The sequence below is a fragment of the Melitaea cinxia genome, chromosome 22 (genome assembly GCF_905220565.1).
Source record: "Melitaea cinxia chromosome 22, ilMelCinx1.1, whole genome shotgun sequence".
In the NCBI taxonomy this organism is placed as follows: domain Eukaryota; kingdom Metazoa; phylum Arthropoda; class Insecta; order Lepidoptera; family Nymphalidae; genus Melitaea; species Melitaea cinxia.
In genome coordinates, this window is record NC_059415.1 from 11,018,520 (window position 1) to 11,025,895 (window position 7,376).

Here is a 7,376-nt window from a genome sequence, read left to right on the forward strand (position 1 = left end):
ATTACAAAGCATTCTATATAGTTGAGATAAGCCATTGTCTAATAGATGGGGTTATTGAGCTGCTGGATTTGTATTGGACGTTTGTTTGAGTGTGTGGTTACATCATGCTTCTGAGAATTGTAGTTCTACCCTAAAAACAAAATATGCTATCAGAAAAGATATGGTCAATAGAAGTAAAAAGTATAAGGCTGTACCTAATGTTACTATAAAATAAAATACTGCAGTCAATTTATATAATTATCTCTCTCTCTCTTCTCTTTTTTTCTTTTTTATAACACATTTTATTTTCAACGCCTTATCTTCGTAATGGTTATTTATCACAAGGCATACATTTTTAATAAATTTTGTATCTGCTTTTAGATCTTCAAATAACTATCGAACAGTAAATGTATAATAATTGTTGACTTGTTCATGCTTCCTTTTGATGTCGTATGCTACGAGTATATTCAAATGTGATTATTTTCAAAAAATAATATTATTTTCTCGCAAATGAAAAAAAAAACGACTTAAATTACACTGAAAAATTATACGATGTAAGTAGTCAGTAAAAAAGTCGACAGAACAAACAAACACCAGCTTTTGATTACAAAAAGAATAATCAAAATCGGTACACCCAATAAAAAGTTATGAGGTAAAATACAACGTAGGTAGACGAAAAAATGATCTAGTTATCTAGTAAATGCGCTTTATTACAAGTAACTTAAAACATATTCCTCAGGTCTTGATCAAATTAAAATGGTACCACTTGACACGTATCAGCTTTCGATTAGAAAAAGAAAAGGTCGAATCGAAATCGGTCCACCCAGTACAGTAGTTATGATAAAAAGGTAGAAAGTTTTAACACATTATAATATAAAGATACATTTTTTGAGAAAAAGAGGGTGCATATTTTAGGGTTAGTCTAAATATAGTCAAAAATTTTACACTACGTTGACTTTGTTAGAATGAAAATGCAAAAGTTTCGATTCAATAGTTCTTAACACGTTTCCAATATCGTTTAATCTTGAGAAGTTTCAACTATTTATAGATCATCTAGGTCGTAATCTAGAACTAATACGAACATTATCGCACGTATTTCAGTAATATGTGATAGTGAAGACAAAGTATCAGCATAAAAAAGTATAAAACTGCATTACCTGATCGGCTCCAATTTAAATATTTTACGTTAGCTTAAAGGAATCTGGCGAGAAAAGGAGGTTTATTAGAATGGAAAAGGTTTCTTTATATTTAACCAATTTTTTAATTTTTTAAAATTTCTAATATTGACTCTTAACTCGAAAGAGCTTTCAACGATTACAACTTTTTTTTTGTTAGTAGCCTGTCCACATTTTTAAGCCACCTGGGTGAATAGGAAAGGTACCTGCCTAAAATTCTTCAAGAAGTTTATGTGCAAGTATTAGTCATTGGGTAAAAAAAAAGCGAGAACATCGCTCTTAGAATTCAATAATATTTTAGAAAAATAGAAGATTCTCATTATTTGTTTGCTATTTTATAATTAATTGTTGTTTTCAAGGTGTAATGAATTAGTATTTAGATTATTATTAAAATAAAATACTATCCCAATTAAATAGAATTTTCTATCACATTTTTTTATTCAATTTCTTTATTAGATAATTAGATATGCGTTCATAAAAAAATATATACATTTAAATAAATAGTGATTTAATATAATTATAATATTTTGATGTAACCATTTTTGGAATTGGTATTTGTTCTTAACTATTAAATAGCCACAGCACGATGAGACCTATTACGACGTATGAAATATTTCATTACGACTTTCACGGTCAAACTTACTGTTTTATTTGGCTAATCAAAATTAAGCCAATCATTAAAAACTTTTGATTTTTTTACTATTTTTGATTAAACTATAAAAAAATCATTAAGGTATACATGCACGCAGTGTTAAACAACATAAATATACATAGATTATTTACTAAGAAGCCACTTTCATACTTAATTAGCTATTAAGCTCGTGAATATATACCCTTAACCAAGTATAAGGCTTCAAATAGCTTAATTACGCTTAAATGGCAGATGCTCAGTCTGGGCGTCTAGAGTCTTTCTAGTAATTATGTGAAAATTTCCTTTAACGTTATATTGGAGAAACGTCTTTGATAATCTTGGTAATTATAAAATATATTATTTTTTAAATTTCTTAACTAAGACACAACGACGTTTCACCCTGTAATATCCCACTGTTGGGTATAGGCCTTTTTCTTTATTTAGAAAAAGAATCGGAGCTTATTCCACCCCGCTGCTCTACCGTGGGTTGGCGGATATATTTCCTACTAGAATTAATGATCGCTATCGGTTGCTATAATAACAACCAGTAACAACAGATTAACATGCTCTCCGAGGCACGGTCGGGAGGTTCACTAGAACACACAACCAGACCGGAAAGACATATTTGCACAAACAAACATCCATCTCGAGCGGAATTGCATTAACGACGTTCTAGGAAATCTTATGAAGTTCTTTTTTATTCTTTAAGTTTTAATTGACCCCAAATAATGAGGCGAGCTAATTTCTTAAACTATTACATACACATATATCTATCATTTGGTGCAAAGTATATGATGATAATGATGACGATGATTCTCGGAAAGATTTCTTATGATAATAAAACTATCAAAATGTGTCTAATGTTTTTAAAGCTCTTCACAATAACATAAGCTTTATTTATAGACAGAATTCTTACATTCCAAGGAACCATAATGACCAATGTCATATTTTAGTTATTACAGCAGTGCCAATACTAGAAGTATCAATTTGTAATGGATTCTGACCCATCCAGATATAACAGATAAGGAATATGGCTGACCAATTAGCTAAAACAGCCCTATCATGCAGATTGCACTTATCTAATTAGAGGAACATGCTACGGGTTATGAACAGCGTTAACGAAAGATCAAAGGTGAAAGATATATTATGGAATGGAAATATTTAGCCAAAGCCCATTGTCCTGTGGATTGATAGTAGTCATATAAAAGGAAGCGATGACCGCTCTGGTGTAATGGTACTTGTACCGTGCCTAAACACCGACAGTCGCTGGTTCGATTGCCGCTCTGAATCAAAATTTATCATGTAATGTTTGTATGTTACAGACTGAATCTATCTAATACAACTAATGATTCATTAGTTTTATTCTGGTAGAGTCCAGAATTGAAATAGACCATTAATTTCGCATTAGGCTTGAGCAGAGTTGTCTCAAACCTCCACAGAAGATTATTTATCATTAAACGTAAAGGCGGTGATAGACGTGCGATTAAGTTCGCGAACTTGTGAATCGAGAACCTTTTTCGCTGGCGTGTCACCCAAGTACGCGTACTTTAAAACCGCCGAGTAAGTTCGTTAGCGATCCGAAAAGTTTGGAATTTTGCTCGTAACCGCCTCCGCTCGTACGTGTGGCAGCACTGCGAGCCGCGAGCCGTTATTTTGTATCCGCAGTCTGGGGACGCGCAACACTTGTAGTGTTGGCATTTCTAATTTTTGTTAATTCGATTAAGAAATTTCTCAAAATGAATAATTTTCGAACTTCGTCTTTTGAAGTTATACTTCTTCTGACGCGTTAGGGAAAAATGATCAGAATAAATTTTTACGATGCGTGCATAACGTCACAAAGACTCCGACACCCTGAAGTTAGTCAGCGAAGAAGAAGTTAGCAACGTGAAGTTAGCTAGCCAATGAAGTATAACTTCTTATTCTCATTCTTCATTTTTTTTTAAATGTATTCCTTCCAATTCCTAAATAACACAAAGCTTCTTCTGTCGACGACATCGTAATGCAGAATGAGTAAGCTTCACGTGTGTCACCGACGTCGAGCTAAGTTCGCAATATTAAAACCGCGTTCTTTAAGTTCGCACGTCTATCACTCTTTATTCCTTTTTTCATAAATTGACTTGTCCAGATCTTCACTAAATTTTCTGACTAATTCAGACACAAAACATGATAAAACGGAATCGCTTTTCAACGAATGTATTCCAAATTCATAAACCTATCTGTCACCTGTAAATGAGTTTTAGAGTATTCAGGTTAACTTCTCATAAAAGTTCTAAGATAAAAAATGACATGTTGTTTTATTTATTTTATTGTTTAAATAATCTTCGATAGAATTGATCTCAAACAGAGTTTTATAATAAACATTATAAAACTAATAGAAACAAATATATTTTTTTATAAAACAATTTATTTTTCCAGGCAACTTATCCAGGCAACTTTAAGGCAACTTAGTCTTAAGGCAAGTCTACAGGAGTTACTACCAATTTAGAGGAACAATAAAAAGGCATTTTCTACAAACGTAGCCAGCGTTATATAACTGTTAGGATGTGGTTACACTAGCGTTATTAAATTGTAAACACGATTTATTAATTTTATAATTAGTTTGAGAACATTAGAAAATGTTTTTTTTTTTTTTCATTTGGAGCAGTACTTTCTGCCTGATGGTGAGCGGCTACCGTAACCTATCGACGCCTGCCAATTTACGCATTGCAAGCTCGTTGCTGACCCTACCCTCGAGCTCTTACCTAGGTCATCTTAATCACCACGGAAATATAACACTAATTGAGAGTAGTGTTATTTATTTGTGATCATCTATAAGGTCACGGTACTTTTCCAAAATTGGTCTGCCCCAAAATTTATGATATAATATTTTTGTTGTAGGTCCAATTTTTACTCAATGAAAAAAAAAAAAACTTTAATATATATTTTTATTACTATAACGGTTTAATAATATGAAATGCAAGTGTAGTACAACCTTTAACAAACTGCAGGAAATAAAGGATAGTGTCTATTTAGCGTGCTGTAAAATGTATGGCTTCAATAAAACAAGCGTTCTCTTGTGTGAGCTGAGCTTTAGAATGATACAATATTTCTTAACAGTTTGTAAAAGGCTGTATTAAAATAATAACAAAAAAAATTGCTACTTGTTTTTTTCTGCTTCTTAAAGTGCCATCTATTCAAGAAGTTCAGTGATCATTTTTGCAGCTTGTATCCTTGATACCGCGGCCCTGAATAACGAAAGTATTTTCCCAAACCATTGGCTTACATTTTTTAGCCAAGATGTTCTTCTACGGCCCACACTGCGCTCGCCTTGGATCTTTTTTTTAAATAAATAATATGACTAACATTCTGAATGCAGCGATCTATCGATATCTGATTTTGGCTACTAGCCATACATTTTTGACTTAATTTGTATGGAGATTACGTCAAAATTCTGAGATTTCAATGCAAATTCAGAGAAAGATAAAATATTGAAACTGGACGTTAATCAGAATGTAGTAGCCGTAGTTTATGGTAAAATTTTGAAATATGCAATGTATTTATTTATGACAAAATACACATAGTAGAGAAAACCTTTTTAATATAATCAACACAGCTTACCTTCCATACAATGATATAATTCTTTGTTGCATTTGATTGTCTTGCGTTTGACCTCAATATTATTTAATTTAAAGCTCTGTGGCTACGGCAGTAAAGAGAGATGTGTGGCTACGGCAGTAAAGAATATAGCTACCCCATCTCTTCCCGTGGCTGTCGTAAGAGGCGACTAAGGGATAACACAGTTCCACCAGCACCTTGGAACTTAAAAAGCCGACCGCTGGCGGGATAACCTTGCAACTGCTGGCTTTGAAATACACAGGTCGTAGACGGGCAGCAGCGTCTTCGGTGCGACAAAGCCAGCCCTGCGGTCACCAACCTGCCTGCCCAGCGTGGTGACTATGGGCAAAACACATGAGTTCACGCCATTTTGGCGTGAACTTGTGGAGGCCTATGTCTATCAGTGGACTTCGATAGGCTGAAGTAATGATGATGATTGTTATTATTATTATTTAATTTACTTTCTATCGGCTAAAATTATTAAATGGTCATTGATTTGCACCACATGATGACTGAAACAGAGCAGAGAATGGATTTGACTAGCTCGTTGGCGTAGTTTGTAGTGACGGGTTCGATTCCCACCCCGAGTCTGGGTGTAATATATATATTTATTTATATATGTATTATTTATATGTATGTTTATCGAAAAAAAGAAATGTAGCTATACCAGTCGGCTGTTACTTATAAACTTTTCACTGTATTTTCGCATTCGTAAATTCGCAAAAGTAAAGTCTGTTTTTTATTCAAAAAAGTTATATTTTTTATGAAGAAAACATTTCTTTCCTGGAAAAGTCAGGTTAATTTACTAGTTCAAAGAGAAAACAAAGTGCTCTTTGACTAGTTTTATGGAGGCAATTAAACAACCTGAACATTTATGGATTAATCAAAGCTTAATGTTGTGTTGTAACAATACTTTGTTTAGTAATGGAGCGTACTGAACTAAATGTTGATAAAATATTTTAAAGAAAATGAGTCAAATTGTAAATTATTATTCTTTCCTTGATATAGTTAACTGTACACTTTGTTTCTTTATGAGTTTGAAATAAAATACTATGAAAAGAACTTTGTTTATGGCACACACACACACACACACACAATTAGATAAGGAAACAAAAGATAATGCTAAAAACAAAGTGCAAGTAAAACCATTAACCCGCCATCGGTGACGTATATGTCTGAGAGACCGGGCGTTTTAAATAAATCGAATAACTTTTTCCCGCGTAATCGATTTTCGTCGTGATCTCGAGTAGCTGCCGCATTGCACGCGGCTCGTCACCAGTTCCCCCCGCGACATCGAAGCGGACGCACGTTCTGAAGTTTTGGCGCCATCCCGGTGCGTGAGACCGGTGTCACCGATTATGTAAGTAAAACAGTCATAGTTGAATTTTTAATTGTTCATATTTTATCAGGACCATATACATTTTTTACTTACTATTTTAGTTTTGTTATTACTTGATTGTATTTCCCTATGATTAGTTAGTTTATTGGCATAATTTTATCGATATTTCACGAAAATACCATATTTCAAATTATAAAATTTATTTTAGCATGTCATTCGAAAATGAACAGCGTCGGCTCGAGTCTCTTCTACAAGAAGTACTCGATGAGGACGGGCCATCAACGCCATCAGACATCGCCATCAGACAAGTGCAAAAAATATTTGTGTCTTGAACATGTAGTGCCTTTCTGCAGAAGCTGTTTGACTGAAGAATAGTCATTTTTTATATTTTTTTTTGTTATTTTTTTTTTTGTTGGTATGATGCCACTTTTTTGTTTATTTTATGTAAGTTCCTAGTGTCCTAAAAGAGATAAGACTGAACTTATATAAAAAATATATTGATATTTGTGTTTTCTATGATCTAACAAAAGTTATGTTTAAAAAGTTAACAAATTTTCTTGTTTTAAGTGTCGTTGTTTTAAAATAAATAAAAATATAATAAACGTACTGTGATTAACAAAATATCTTTGTTTTATTATCAAAGAACATATATACATAA

The 7,376-nt window shown here is 32.9% G+C and overlaps 1 long non-coding RNA gene across 1 annotated transcript; it reads left to right on the plus strand.

Moving 5' to 3' along the window:
- The first annotated feature begins 6,653 nt into the window (after window positions 1-6,653).
- On the plus strand, window positions 6,654-7,107 carry LOC123664725. The gene is made up of 2 exons (XR_006744878.1): window positions 6,654-6,739; window positions 6,927-7,107. It is a non-coding gene; the product is annotated as an uncharacterized LOC123664725 (long non-coding RNA).
- The last annotated feature ends 269 nt before the right edge of the window (window positions 7,108-7,376 follow it).